The sequence below is a fragment of the Lutra lutra genome, chromosome 8 (genome assembly GCF_902655055.1).
Source record: "Lutra lutra chromosome 8, mLutLut1.2, whole genome shotgun sequence".
Classification (NCBI taxonomy): Eukaryota; Metazoa; Chordata; class Mammalia; order Carnivora; family Mustelidae; genus Lutra; species Lutra lutra.
The window spans coordinates 104,796,294-104,812,872 of NC_062285.1; the positions used below are offsets into that span (position 1 = coordinate 104,796,294).

Here is a 16,579-nt window from a genome sequence, read left to right on the forward strand (position 1 = left end):
CATAGAAAATCTAAAAACTTTAGAGTTGTGTATAAATTTTTAATTAGCTTGCCAATTTTTATTAAAATTGGCATTGAATTGTATCTATAAATCTATATGGGACAAATTGACACCCTAACAAGATTTATTCCTCCAATACAAGAATATGTATTTCCATTTCCATTTATTTAGGTTTCATTCAATTTTCCTCAGCAATGTACAATATTTAATATAAAGATTATACCCATATTTTTTAGATTTATTTTTAGGTATTTAATAGCTCTTGATGTTATTATAAATGGTATCATATTAAATCTTTCCTTCTTATTAATTATTTTTATTAACATATAATGTATTATTTGCCCCAGGGGTACAGGTCTGTGAATCATCAGGTTTACACACTTCACAGCACTCACTAAATGTCTCTTTTTTTTTTTTTAAGATTTTATTTATTTAGTTGAGATAGCACAGTGATGGTGGGGTTGGGGGAGGGGCAGAGGGAGAAGGAGAAGCAGACTTTCCAGAGGGGGTCTGATGCAGGGTCTCCATCTCAGGACCCTGGAGATCATGACCTGAGCATAAGGCAGATATTTAACTGACTGAGCCACCCAGGGACCCCTTAAATGTCACTTCTAACTATTTGTTTCTTATATATAAAAATTTATTTTTGTATATTGGCCATTTAGGTAGAAAACTTGGTAAATTCATTTATTCTAAGACTGTTGGCTTATAGAAACATAATTTGCAAATTACATATTGTTTAGTTCATATATATCTCTCACATAGTCTTGTGTCAATGTGTCCAGGTACAAACTGTTTTCTGGAAGCTTCTATGTATGATGTCAAAATAGAATTTGTCCAGAGGTACTTGTGTGACATATGGAAGACAGAAGTAAAGCTGTAGCTGTTTTTCACTGAAGGTTCATATGTTCAGATGTGGTATCAGAATCTGACAGATGTGTAACAGAAATATCCTCAGTTTCTAGTTTGTCCCTGAATCTCTTTATCCCATGTTTAGGTTTTTTTTCCACCCAAGTAACACTCACAGGCCCATAACCAGACTGTTGGGTACAGACCTAAAGAAATACGCAAACAGGCAACAACGTCCCATAAGCTTCATGTGTTAAATTCCTGTTAAACCTTAAGCTTATAATTATAAAGGATAAACAACTTAAACCTCTAACAACTTTGCAAAGAACAAATAAACAATAAAAAATATTGTAAGACATTCAGAAGAAATATTTTTAATAAAGGAATATATAAAATAAATTTCTACTTTATGATGGGTTTCCTGAAAAAGGCTTGAGGTAGTATATAAAGAAATAGTTATTTAAGTTAATTATTTAAGGAAAAACACTATAATTGAACAACAAACAATTTATTTTATATTTAAAATTAAATGTCAACTTCTGGGGATATCAACAATGTAGATTGCTTAATCATTTTTTTATTTTAGCACTGTTCAATATGTAGTTTGCAAACAGATAAAATGCCACAAAATTTAAAGTATAAAAAAATTCTGCATGTTCAGTTTTTTATGCACATCTATTCTAATTGAGATTAGACAAAAAATCCAGCTCATTTTTTTTTTGAAAATTCGTCTTTTTTTTTTTAAGATTTTATTTATTTATTTTACAGAGAGATCACAAGTAGGCAGAGAGGCAGGAAGATAGAGAGGAGGAAGCAGACTCCCCGCTGAGCAGAGAGCCCGATGTGGGACTTGATCCCAGGACCCTGGGACCGTGACCTGAGCTGAAGGCAGAGGTTTAACCCACTGAGCCACCCAGGCACCCTGAAAATTCATCATTTTAAATGAAAGTATAAATATATGGATTGTTGAGAAACCCATACTTAAGCAGAAAAAGCAAGGTATTTTGAAAAGAATATCACAACTGTAAGCAGTAATCATTGAATAGATGGTATGAAGTTCTTAATTCTTTTTGCATGAATGTTTACATTAGGCATGCCAAAACGTTCAACTTTACTTTGATAAAAGACCTAAGACAGTTGCATCCTGTAGACACATCATTTAAGAAATCAAATCATGGAAATCTCAGTTGTATATACTTCAGTTTTTACTACAGTCCCTCTCTTAACAGCAAATATCTAATCCACAGCCTTAGGAATAGGCAGCACAGCAAAGTTAATTTCCTGTACTGTTCTTTTTTTTTTTTTTTTAAGAGTTTATTTACGTATATGAGACAGAGATCACAAGCAGGCAGAGAGGCAGGCAGAGAGAGAGGAGGAAGCAGGCTCCCTGCCAAGCAGAGAGCCTGACATGGGGCTCGATCCCAGACCCAGGGATCATGACCTGAGCCGAAGGCAGAGGTTCAACCCACTGAGCCACCCAGGTGCCCCTCCTGTACTGTTCTTTATTGGCCTATTGCTACCTGGTTTCTGAATTTCTCATTGACCTCCTCCAAATCAGTTCCACGATCTTCTGGTCTGTTGGACATGCACAGAATCTGTTCTCCATCTGCTCAACACCACAAATGTTAAATTCTTAGCTTAATCTAATACCACTATAAGTTTTTGATCTCTTGGGGAAACCCTTTCTGATCATTGAATTGAAATAGCTACCTTTGCCTAATTGCTCCAAATATCATTCCAAATTTGCTTACTGGTACACCCTGAACCTAGTTGTAGGAGTACTCCATTCTAGATTTGCCTGGCATCAGTGTATGCTCTCCCACTGCAAATGCAGTCAATACAGAGAGAGATTGGATAAAGAAATGGATATAGCATCAGTAGAACCAGGTTACACTCCTTGATACCCTTAATTGCTCTGTAATTAGCAGACCTTTTAAACATTCTGACCCTCATCATCCTTTGTTAAGTGGAAACAATAGAATGACATTAGATGGCTATGAGATTAAAATGATATGGATAAAAATACTACAGAAAAACAAAGTATTACCATAAGATATGATGATTTTTGAAAATATCTTTGTAATATTCTGAGATAAGACTGATTTTTTTCCTTTAGTAATAATATTACTAGGAACACTCAATATGGGATTATTATTACTAAACTTTGAGGTATAATAGATTATATTGGATTTTGTGAATTCCCTAGAGGAATATTTGGACAGTATTTACATTTAAAATATATATGTGTGTATGTAAATATGTATTGTATGTGTACGTACATATATATATATATATATATATATACACACACACATATACATATATGTATATATGTATATTTCCAAACAATTGATTCACAAATTTTTACTGATTGATTGATTTTCAGTAAGTGTATCTCTTCTTGGTATTCTTTATATAAAATTAAGATCTAAGAAACTTTTTAAGCAGGCTTAAAGTTATTGAGATTCTTGCTTCTTTCCATGTTAAAAATTTTACACTAGAATAATAGTACAAATGACAAGATTTTTTTCTTTCTTATGCCCCTGTATGAATCCAATCACAAATAACTATTTCCATGTCTTTAATTAAGTGATTTTATCTCTCTGGACAAACTTTTTTCACATAAAATGAATGAAACAGTTGGAATATAATTTTCTCTATGTTCATTTAATAGAAATCCTTCCTCTGATTTCAAAGTGTATTAATATAATTTTAATGTTGTTCTTGCTCTTTTAACAAACTTGTTTTCACTGCAGTATATTCCTTATATAATAGAGTATTTGAAAAAAATATCACTTGTTTTCTTTCTAAGACCTTTAGCTAACATTAGCTCAAAGTACTTTTATTTTGCCCTTGAGATAGATTCACCTAAATAATATTTTCCTTGCTAACCTCAATAGCCTGACACAGTATATTACTTTTTGAGTTACTGTCCTCCTTTTCATTTCCAATATTTTCTTAGTCATAACTTTAAGAAAGGACTTTTGTAAAGCCACATCGAATATTGCTAGCTCTTTATTTTCTTTTCTTTGGAAATTGTGAAATATTATAGTTCAGTTATGGGGTTCTTACTCTCTGCCCCAGAGAACTGACTCCCATCTGTATTCATTTTTTCCCCTCGTTCAATTCTGGATTTTCTTTATTCAACATTGTGGGGGTCCAGTTTAAAAATCCATGTGGTTAATTTCTCTTTATCTAATTTTGATACAGAGAGTCCTGATGTTTTTTGCCTACCAGTTAGCTATAAAATTATTAGCAGTACTGCCAGGCCAAATGATCTTGAGAAAAAGGAGTGGAAGGGAAACGAGAATGGATATCTCCTCTGCCTTTAAGTGTCATTAAAACAAGGGGATGGCTCCACTTATTTGCTAGAAAACAAAAACAGAGTGTTCATGAGCTTTTTAGCACTAGAATTAATTTTTTCTTAATTTTTAAAACATAATATAAACTAAATTTTAATTTAAAAATAGTACTTAAGAGCACATTCCCTAAAAATAAAAGTATTCATTTCCTAAAAGATTGAAGTTTAAGACTAACATGCCAGAGAGATAATTATGATATTTTATGTATAAACACAGTAGTAGCAGTGACAATAAAGATAAAATAATAATGGCTAATATCTTCAAGTTCTTGATAAGTGATTGGAATTACTACTTTATATGCACTACTTTAACCTTACAAGAAAAGTTAAGGATATAGTTTGTATCTTTATTTATCTGTTATAGATGAGAAAATTGAGTCTTGGAGAGGGCTTTGTACATTTTCAAGATCATACAGATAATTAGTGGTGAAGTTGGAAGTCTATCCAAATTCTTGCCCCAGAAAATAAACATTTATTCAATTCTCTGTCTTGGAAAGAAACAAGAAAAAAGAAAAGCTGTATCTTGAAAGGCAATGGCAGAAAGTATTTATACAATTAAAAATAGCTATAAGTCTATACAAACATTAGGCAAAATTTAGAAAAGTTTATTATTTTTTCATTTTTTCACAATCAAAAATGATAAGAATGGGTTTTACCAGTTAATGTGGTTATTAAAGGTATAATGTTTAATGACATGTGGCAATCTTGATTGAATGGACTCTGTAGTACCACTGATCTACAAGGATATACAAGTCTTTATACCAACATGGAACATTTTCTTGGTACCTCTCTTATGTATCATTTCTGTGGTCTACAGAAAGCCTTAGCTAGGTTTACACTTAATGAATTTCTAGTTTCTAAAGTCTCTAATTCCCACACTTGCCATAAGACACACTTTTCTCCTCAGTGCCCCAATCTAATTTAGTTTCTATTCTGATTCAGTAGCCTAAAATAGATGGCAAAGGGAACATTAAAGTTGTAAATAAATGAATCCATTGAAAATGAATAAATAAAATGATGAAATAAGATCTTAATCAGAACAAAAAATTTAAAGAAAAAATGAACAATAGTATTTTTTTTTTAAATTTTACTCATTTATTTGACAGAGACGCAGCGAGAGAGGGAACACAAGCAGGGGGAGTGAGAGAGGGAGAAGCAGGCTTCTTGTCAAGCAGGGAGCCCCATGTGGAGCTCCATCCCAGGACCCCAGGATCATGCCCTAAGCAGAAGGCAGATGCTTAATGACTGAGCCACCCAGGTGCCCCAAACAATAATACTTTTTTAAAGTAAAGAACAGAGAAGAAAACATTAAGCAAAACAGATGAAAATACTTTTAAAATAGCAAATAATATTTTAAAAATCCCATACAATGAAGGGATAAATTAAATGTCAGTAACATGGAGTCTAGATTAAACAGTGTCTGAGAAATGAAATGAGAAAAGAGAGAAAAGGACAAATGACCTGACCTTCATTTAATGGGTATAAGTCTTCTATAAAGGGCAAAGAAGTGATGTCAACAGAGATATCAACCTAGTAGCACCAGGTAGAGGTCCTCAACCCATTCCCCAGCTTGAGGAGAACATATGAGTAGAAGAGAGAATAAAAATCTTTGTCTTGCAAAAGCTAGAATACATCGACATCCAGTATGTAAGTAGTCTTCTTAATATTTGTGAACAGAAATAGTATTGATTGTAAATTTAATCTCAGTATCCAAGTAAAACCCATTTCTTGTTAGTCAGTAGTCTCCTTCAAGGAACTTTGGGATACAAACATCTAATTCCATTTAAATTGCCCAGGATTCTAACCACTGAGAGAGAATGTTTGTTGGGTATGATATAAGGTAGGTGGTAGACAGGAAGAGAAATTGACTACAGTATTGATAGGACCAAAGCCTGGAACACAGATAACTAAACTGGATTCTTATTCTACTTACTAATTTCTTCTAAAGCTAGTTTACTTGCTTCTACATGCAGCTGTTGGATGCAGCTATTTCAATCATGTAGTTTATAATAAGTGGGATCTAGACATTGTGCTGGGAGTATTTTTAGAATAATTATTTCTTTCAAGTGGATATTATAATGATCCTCTCATACAAAGACATTTATTGGAAAACATACATTAAAAAGGTAATTGATTATTCTTGTCTTTTTCCTCCTCCCCCTCCTCCTTTTTTTCCCATCAAATATTTAAAATTGATTTTAAATTAACATCTATTACTTCAATTCCCCAACTATGAAACTATTCTAAAGTAAGATTTGAGAAATATTTTAGAAAATGGAAGATAAATATTCACATAAAATTACAATTTTGCAAGATATACAAGTATGTCATTAAAGGGATTAGTTTATAGAGAGGTTGTCTTCTCTTACCCTACACTTAGAATAAGGGCCTTAATGTTAAACATTACATAAATAGGAGAGATTTAATTAAAACTTCAAGAAATGTGTTACTGTTAATTGAATTCTTGCTATAGTTACCTTTGCAAACCAATGTTAATGAAACTCCAGTTCAAAGTGGATGGGTTTGGGGAATTGAGATAGCTATTTATTTCCTTACCTGAGATGCCATGATAATTTTGTCAGTAAAATAGAGAGCCCAATTAGGAGAGTTCTCCTTTATAGCTATTGATCAAGTCTAGACAAACTGCTAGGATTTCTAAATAAAACGAACCAGAGGTTCAAAGGCCATAAAACAAGGTCAGTGAGTGAGAAAGGGAAGTACTTCCCGCATTTTGGAAGCCTTTCACCTGTGGAGCAGAAAATGGACTTAACTCCTACCTGAAGCTAGGTTCTGCCCCGCCCCTCACCTAGCTGGCTGTCCCTTCCCCCACTCGCTGAACCTCCCAGTCTGATATCTCTCGGTATGGTATTACCAAGCTATAAATTGCCCGAGAGCTTAGAGACAATCAGGTCAGCACCACTCTCACAAGGGAAAAGCTGCTTACTTCCGAGCAGAATCGTTCAGGGGAAAAAGAGGAGGAAGGGAACCCGTGCCTTAGTCGTCACTGTGCTGGCGAAGGGTGGAGAGATGGGGGAGGGGACTGACAGAAACTGCGACCCCAACGGGGTCGCACTTGGCCCAAGTCTGCAAACTTAGTGGTGGCTGCGGGGGAAACTCCCAGAGCACTCTCCACCGCCAGGCAGCCCGCCGCTGCTGGGTGGAGTCGCGCTCCCCGGCCCCACCTATGGGACAGATCTCCAGCATTGCTGGTCCACAGCACCCTTCCCGAAAAGTCTCCAGGCATCCATCTAGCAAGACTTAGATCATTCCGCCCACCACTTCCACCCCAGGACCCTGACAGAATACTCTGATTAGCCTCAGATAGCCCAGAGGACCCCCTCCCTGTGTCTCGGTTTGAGGGCGCTCGTGCGGAATCCTTATGCATCCCCGCCTTGCTCCGCTTTCACAACTCTGCTGGGTCAAATGGCCAAAGACAAACTTCTGCCTCTCCTTCCGCTCCCACCTTTTCAAAAACCCACAGCCTGGGAACCCACACACATCGGAACTCCTAGGGTGCTGTTGCAGTCTGGGCATGCTCAGTATCAGAGCAGGTTTTGACTGAAAGTTAAAAAGAGAGAGAGAGAGAGAGAGAGAGGAGAAAGAAAGAAAGAAAGAAAGGGTGAAAAAGCTTTGTATTATGCTGTCTCCTTCTCTTGTACAAATGGCTTGCTGAACAGGTTGTAGGGCATCCCCGCGCTTACCCAAAGGGTTTATCAGATGCCCTTGATTCCGTCTCCTTGGGATCTGTCCCCCTCTTAGTTCGCCCCCTCCCCCAGCCCTCCCAAATCTCCCTCTTCTGGTCCCCGTCCGCTGTGGGGATGGAGAGACACTAACAGAACTGGGATGGGCGATGTTGGCTGAGCGGATCCACCTATGATTAGTGCGTCGGGATTGGCTCCTTGGAGCAGCGTACCCGAGGTGGAACCAATCAGGCGCTCGGGGCTGGGAGATGATGGGCGGCCGCCTCCTCACTGGAGGGATTCCTGGAGAAGCTGCAGTGTGGGGATGCTCTAGACCGAGTACTGCCCTCGGTGTCTTTCCACCTCCTCCTTCTGCAGCGGCGGCGGCGGCGGCAGCAGCACTTAGCAGCGGCAACTTGAGGCTGCACCCCGGGCCAGCCCCCCCAGGGTGGTGCTCAACTGAGACGGGGGCTCAGCGCCCCAAGGGGTGTGTGTAGGGTGGGGGTGGCCAGCTGGGACCAGCTGGTGGCCCTGAAAAACCTCCCACACACCCACACCCACACACCCCTTTTGTGTTGCAGGCTGCCCCTCCAAGAGCAGAGGCAGCAAGAGGACGTGTGTGTCTTGCACAGGTCCACGCGGGGAGAGCAGTGGGGACGGAGACCGGCACCACCTTCTGGTCCTCGCTCCAGGTAAGACAGCGAGACTGGCAGCGTGGCCACCTCGGAGGTGCCCATTAGCTTGAATCCGTCCGCAACATTTTACTCTTGGTACACTTGGGGTTTGGTGGTGGGAGGCTGCGACCTGGGGAGGAAGCCCCGAGTGGCCTATTGTGAGAAACATAATGAGCCACATGTTCATCTCCTAGAAAAGCACTTTGCACAGTGCCCGTGATTTATTTAGAGCCTGGAGTTGCTGTTGGGCATCCCCCACCTTCTTGCTCCCTCTTTCCTTCTCATTCTTTCTTCTCCGACCCCCACCCCCAATCTCAATCTCTCACCTCCCCCGCCCCTCGCTCAGTCTCTCTCTCGCGTCTTCACCCTCCTCCCATCCTAAGGCGGCACAGGGTTTCTTTCTCATCCTGGAGAGGATTGCCTTTTCTCAGAGGAAAGGAGGGGGTGGGGGTGATGGAGAAAAGAGAAAGATTTCTTTCTGCCCCCTCCCCAGGGGGCGGGGGAGGGGAACCGAGGTAGAATGCAACCTCTGCGAAAATTAGAGTACAGAAAGCATTTAAACTGAATAAAGGGAGTAGACAAGCCATCCAGCCCAGGCTGTCAGAGAGGGGAAGAACCAAGTTTGACTTGATCTCCTCCTTGCAAGAGGCTGTGCCTCTTACTTGATTCCTTCAAATGAAACAAAAATAACCCACTGATCTAACCCACTTTCAACTGCTTAATTGCTGTTGCTTTTAAGTGCTAACCATCTGACTTTTCCTGTTTCCATCTGTCCTGTGGGGCTGACTATTTGGTATTGCCCATCAGTGGTAATGTCTGAACTTTCAGGGGTTTCTCAGGCAAAGAAAAAAAAAATTAAAAACAGATGGTTACTTTCCTCAGGTTCTCTGGTATAGCCTTTATGTTGGGAAGTAAAAAATGTAAAGTTTCAAAACATTTGTAAGTGACACTAGTCTTATCAAGAGGTTTGGATTTCTACTTTGGGATGACAAACCTTCTAGTTAGTTTTGTGTACATGTTGATTTTCACTTTATTGAATATTAACCCTTCGGTGAAATAAAGCAACAGTTTCACTTTTGTGTTAAAGCTAATTTTGTGTAGGAATTGCCAGTTCATTCTACCTTTTCTCTACGTTTGCATTTTATTGCCTGGATATCAGATTCATGCCTTGCCTTATTTTCCTTTAATGAGAATATTTAGTGGCTGTAAACATGGTGTTTATGCAATTTCAGTACTCCATTTGGAAGGCACATGGAAGCTCGGCTGGCCAAGAAGCCTCTTGTACTGGAACAAAGTTTAGAAAGTAATGGTAGGAAGATAGCCTCAAATTTAAAAAATCTTAAAAGGAAAATTGTTTTTGTTCTCATGCCTTATCATAAGAAAGAGAAGGCTATCAAAACAACTGGGTTCCCTGGCCGCCTGCACAATAGGTCAAGTGAAAGGTACTTGTTGGACAGAGCCTTGACAGCAGCTTCAGCATCTAATTCCATCATCCGTGATATAAGCTTTCCTTTCCTATTATTCATCAGAGTAGGCTAAGTGATTATTGTCAGATGGGAGGAGGTAAGAGAAGTGCCTAGTTGAATGTAATGGGAAAGCATTCCAAGTGGGTTCTACATGAGCAGAGAGAAGCCAGCAGATGTTAGTGTCCAGATGAATCCTTTCCTTTGATTTATCAGGGGAAAAGCCAAGTCTTATAATTTTTTCTACGTGCACACTTGGGATAAGAAAAGGCAGTCTTCTTTCTAACTCTGTCTGCTCTTCCACACTAATTTATGTACCCCAGAAAGTATTTTTTTCAGCACATATCTTTAGTGTATAAGTTTGTACACTGACTTAGAGAAGAGCTGGTTTCACTTACCATCAATGTAATGCATATTTTCTAAACTCATTTTCCATTTGAGACACTTATCTTTTCTATTTAAATAAAATTACCTAGAGTCACAAAAACAAGATCTTCTGTCTAGGGTTTTGACATTTAAATGCCTTTTCTTTCTTTCTTTCTTTTCTTTCTTTTTTTTTTTTTTAATGTAGTGTCTCTGTTGAAAGCTAACTAATTTTTAGAGGTGCCACCTTTTGGATACAAGGACAAAAGGACAACCGCTTAATTGTCTCATGTGTGTACAACTGAATTAACAAGTTTAGACATGAAAAGATGTACAAAAAGGAAGCCCAATTACTTCCCATATGAGCAAATTAAGATTTTGTTTGCTTATTTCTCTACAGTCTTAGGAAAGGTAAAAGTTTGGGCTTGATTTATAACATTTTCATGTCTTTTTACAAATGTTAACTATAGCAAAGACATGTGAGAGAGATGCATATAAGTATTGAGTTTTTCACATACTTCTGAAAAATTAAGCCTTTATATTCTGGAAGTCAGAACTAATTCCAATTTATAATGAGTGGGTTGAGAAGAGACTTGAAATGATACATGGTAGGAAATTATTTCCCTGTCATCCCACAAAATGTTCTGGTGTGATAATTTCATACAATCTTCATATTTTCTCCTTTAAAAAGAATATCTTAGTAAATCTTATTAATGTTTCAGAGCAAATATGGTAATTAGACTTTTGCATATGTTTATCAGAACTAAAGGCTGCTCCTATAATAGGAAATCCTAAAAAATTAATTCCATAAAATACCACACAATAGAGAGTTGTTGCAGAGTGGTTTGTAGCTTCATTTCCTAATGGAGAATATTATTTTATTTGGTCAAATGATCACATAGTTCTAATCAAGAAATATGAAAATGGATAAATAACATGGTATTTACATGATAAGATTTGCACAATAGGCTTGGTGCTAACTGAAAATAAAACTAGAATACAGTAGCTTGTTTTAATTATATTTGCAAAATGAAATAGGAGATTAATAAATAAAATGCAGAATGTGTTAGAAATCTGAAAGTTAATTTGAACTTCCTGTTAACCTAAAGACACCATGGACATGATATCAATTCATCTCTTTTGAGGTCAGTTTATTAAATCAATTTAGAGAAATTCCCCAAGCAGTTTTTGAGAACTATCTAATCCTAAAGAACTCAACTTAAGACAGACAATTATATGAGCCTGAAATACTTATAGCTCTTGTGATTTCCAGTTTGTGCAACAGCCGGGAAGAGATATCATTAATGCCAAATTGGAACATAACATTTCTTTTTCTAATGGTAGTGATTAGATGATTTAAGGGAGGGAGAGCAGAAATAAAACAGTTTGATTACATAATGGAACAAATTTGGTCTGTTATTACAAAAAGCCAAGACCAAAGTTAGACTTTCTGCCATAGAATAATGTGGGTGTGGGTCTTGCAAGTGTTTTTGCTAAACAATAATGCTTTTTAAAATTAATATCTGATCTACTTGTGGATTTTTAAAATTTTTACATGATTTGCTTTTCATAAATCTATCTGTATCAAAAGTTTAATACATAAGAGATGCTTTTTAGCTGAATTTGTTTTCCATTGAAGTTGGCCAAATCTATTTAAACAGGAATAAAGTATATGGCAGTCTAAATACATAAGTATTTATCATTTAGGGATACATACTCACACATACATATGTAGACACATATGTGTATATGTCTCTACATATACATGCCTATACATGTGTATACATTTTTAAATTATGTAACTTTTTCTAAAAGGATTAGAGATTAATGGACAGTATCAATAATCTGCTGAAGCTAAGGAGTACTCCTGTAAAAAGTACCATTCAAAGAAAAACAACAATGTCTTGGGGTGTTTTTAATGGTTCTTTGGTTGAAAGCCTAGGAATACCCAGAGGCAAAATTAAAGGGGGTCTAGATCTTTCCCTTTATATAGCTCTTCTATGGCTTTGGCAAGAAGTTATTTTTATATGAATTGTGTATTAAAACAAAATCTCTTGGTACGAGAAGATGCACCTCTATATACAGGTAACAAGCTGAAGTCATATTTTCACATGATTTGGATGTAATGGAAAGATAAACTTTCTGTTTTTATAAGGCTCCTATCAGGTGTTTCTTTCAACATTTGCATAAAGGTTAACTTCTTCCCCATCTTTTACATAATTGAATGACATGGTTATCACTGCTTTTTCAGGTAAGAGGGTGTGGTTGGTATCTTTGATAATTACTCTAGGAATGATAGTTATATTTTGTAGTATTTTTGAAAACTTGATTGAAACCTCTCCATTGAGTGGGGCCATTTTTATAAAGCGGGGATTTAATTTCTCCAGTTAGAAGAAGACAGTGTTTTTCCTTCAGCTTCTCTTAGAAGAAGACAGTGTTTTTCCTTCAGCTTCTCTGTCATTTTAAGAGTTCTTGAAGAAATATTTTATATTGACTATAAGATAAACTATTGTAGCAGGGCATATGAACATCATTCTACTCAGGTGCTCAGGTGTTAGTAAAGGAAAACAACTTATTTTAAATCATATTGCAAATATATTCATGCTGTCTATTGTAAGTAAGAAAACATGCTGTCCTTTCTTGTATCTATGAATAAAACTTTAACTTTTACTGTTTTAAAAATATTATTTTAAAGTGTACAATGAGAAATATGCTGTCAAAAGAGTAAGCACTGGAGATGTTATTTGTGTAGTTTGAAATAGAATTATAGAGGTCCTTTTGCAAAGAAGCCTCCTTTAAAAATATGTTTCCTTAATTTAAAAGCAATATTTAGGAGAGTTCTAAAACAAAGCTCAATTTAGAATAAAAATAATACATTTGTAATAGTATTAGAAATGAATATTCTGCCACATCTTAAAAAAATGAAAAGCAGATTTAAAAAATTATTTCTCTAAATTCTATAATTTTTATATTTAGTTTAATTATAAATTTTATTTGTGTAGAACTAGTTCTTATTCTCTCTGGGTTTTTGTTTGTTTGTTTGTTTGTTCATTTGTTTTTTTGTCTCTACAATGCTCAGGGCTTGGAAGTTTATGTAGCATGCTGGTTTCCATAATTTACCAGTAACGTAAATGAGGGGATGTCAAAGTTCATCTTTTTGGTTACTGCTATTGTGGAGATACAAAGAAAAATACTGATCATTCCTATATTGGTCTCACATGTAGTATGTTGGACATACTAATTATACACATAGGGAGTAATTTTGTTAAAGAGGAGCTCTGGAAAATTGTAAAGCCGATGAAGATAATAAATGCCCTTTATTTCGTAGCTGGTTGTACAAAATGGGAGCTGGAAAATTTCCATGCCACATGAGAATGGGCTTTTTCAGCTAGTATAAAATCTGGTGAAACTATTTGGTTAAGGTATAATTTCCTAACAGCCAGGTAAGACATTTCATCACACATACCAGATAACAACTCTGCTGTAGTAACTCCAAACACTGTGGGTAAGACATACGGCTAAGTGCCTCAGTCCGAAATTAATTTTTGGTTGAAATATCCAATTAATTGAATCCAGATATTGTACTGAAACTTGGGTCTTACCACTTGCAAGTGAACCAATTTCCCTGTGAAATATAGCTTTCCTTTTAATTCTAAACTGTGTAGAGCTCATGTAATTATTATATTTTGCCAAAGAATATTATGAGTAAAAGGAGTTGTATGTTTTTTTCCTTCAATAGGTAAATGTTTCCTTTTTTTTTTCTTTCTAAATAGTTTAACTAGTTAATCAAGGATAAAATGCACATAGACACTTAAACACAAATAAAATCACAGAGTTACTTAAAAGTAGAACATTCTTATAGTACCATTGCTTGAATAAGACATACTATTTCTTGTCTTCCTCCTACATCCAGCCTGACAACAACCATATTTTCAGTCACCTGGAAATTTAGGGGAAAGGCAGGCAAGACCACCTCATCCCTCTGATGAGAATTCCCTGGGTGTGGCCTCTAGAGGGCAGTCTCTTGTTTTTATCAAGGTCCATTTCCTTTCTGGGTGGGCCTTGTGGCCCAGACTTCACTCCAGCTTGGAGGCAGGTAATTGGATTTACTAATTGCTACTTAGAGATTTGTAGGCATATTTTCATCAACATGAGGGCAAAAACACACAAAATACTCAGACAAAACATACACAGCTATACCAAAGTTACTACGAACACTTTCAAAAGGTGATGATCTTCTATGTTTTACCATAATGGATAAAAGAGCTTTTATTTCATGTAATTTCTTTTCATTACTCAAAAATGATCCAAGCAAATGGTGAGATTGTTAAACTATGAATCAGTAACTTTTTGTACTTATTAACACCAGTGGATAAAGCTGAAATTATTGTTAAAAAGAATTTCAGATCCTCGGATTGGCTTTAGTACTTCTGAAATACATAACAGTGTCTTATTGTGTAGCCCTTAAGCATTTACATAACTTATCCTTATCATTACAAATAATTGAGAATTGGTTTGCTTTTCTATGGAACTTCCGGATATTGTAAAACACCTCCTAAGATTGCTTTTAGGATGGATTATTAATAATCTATTTTCTGACATAATTTTATGTGAGTGTTACTGTAATTGTAAACAATGGTATAGCATCACAGCAGCAGGCTAGACTTACAAAAATGCAATTTAGAATTTTGTGCTCTCTCCTTGAGAAGGAGAAAGAGCCAACTGAGTATATTTTTACTTCATGGTGTACTGTACCCCAGTATTCTAGCAATGTAAACCACGGATAGGACCTTGTTTACCTTGTCTATAAAATGTGTACTCTGCTGACTTGAGAAAAAAAATCATCAACAATTTTTTTTTTTTTGACAAAGAACTTAATGACTTTTGAAACAAGGACATGTGGTATAACATAGGGTAGGAAGGCCTAGATGAGCTTCTCCAGCCATCAGGCTTTGAGTGTGCAAGATTATTAAGAACAGTTGACACAATTTCTCAGGAGAAAGACAAGGTAGCAAAGCATTGAATCTGTTTCTCACTTAGACTCTCTGCCAGATACTGGTTTACAAGGCTGGCTTTCTGCCTAATCCCCAACATTTTCATCAGATTTGAGGAATGAATAAAGTGAACCATTGGGCATTACAGCATATTTCTAGAGCACCAGAATCTCTCCTATAAATAGAATAACATCACCATCCTATTTTAACCAGAGTCCAAACTCAAGGCCACAGTTTTTATATTTAAATATATATGAACCAGACTACTATATGCCTAAAAATGCTTGAGTTTTATCTGTCTGGGTTCAGGAAATTCTCATGTTAAAACCCTAGTTAACAACATGATAGTACATATGTTTATTTTTAGTATTTTTGTTATAAAATATAATGTTAAATTTAAAAAAACAAGCAAGCCCCTTGAGATATATCTAATAATTCAAGAAAGTGACATGTCAACAAAAAGCCAACATACTCCTAAATTAACCAAAATGGCTCTGCTTTTAAATTTTGAAAACAAAGCAAAAAGGCAAAAAGTACTTGATAGACAAGCTTCCAATTATTTTAAAATCAAGATTTGTATGTACTTTCTAAAGCATTTCTAGACACCACAAAATGAATATTGATGAGCGGAGAGCCAACTCCTTCAGGAAAGAGTAGACAGGTTCTGTTATAGCTTTGAGAATCTGTTTCATCGTTTACATTGAACACATAGCAACAGTTTTATTTCTCTTGACTTCTGGACCTTTAGACCCGTATGCCTTGAAGCATATTACTACTTACTGCTAGAGTGGAAGAGATTGCTCGGCTCTCTGGCTAAGAGTAATCTTGTAACTCCCTTGCCTTTCCTTACATTTTCTTCCTTCTTCAACTCTCCCCTTCCTACCCTTTCCTTATTCTTCCTTCTTTCCTTTTTCTATCTTAATAAATTATTTTCCTACAGAACAGGGAGCTTAGTACTCTAGGGCCCATACTAATCTCTACCAGCTGGATTTATTTTTTTGCCAACAAGCAAGAAATTTATCTCTTAATTTATAGACATTTTAGGTTAGCTTCACAAAACAGCTGTAGTTAAATAAGGGAGAAGTCTCTTAATTTGTTTATGGAATGTGCCATGATTTGAATGTTTTTACGGTCTTACAGGAAAAGTCAAACCTATTGGTAATTCCTAGAACAAATTTGATTACAGAAAGATAGA

General features: G+C 36.2%; 1 protein-coding gene across 2 annotated transcripts in view; it reads left to right on the forward strand.

The window, feature by feature from the left end:
* Positions 1 to 8,177: 8,177 nt before the first annotated feature.
* The window catches only part of SYT1 (synaptotagmin 1), a 550,018-nt gene continuing 541,616 nt past the window's right edge, over positions 8,178 to 16,579 (forward strand). The window contains exon 1 of one of the 2 annotated variants that reach the window (XM_047742887.1): positions 8,178 to 8,582. The gene's annotated coding sequence lies outside the window, so the exon portion shown is untranslated. The remainder of the gene's footprint in view (positions 8,583 to 16,579) is intronic. The other variant, XM_047742886.1, reaches the window with a different exon arrangement.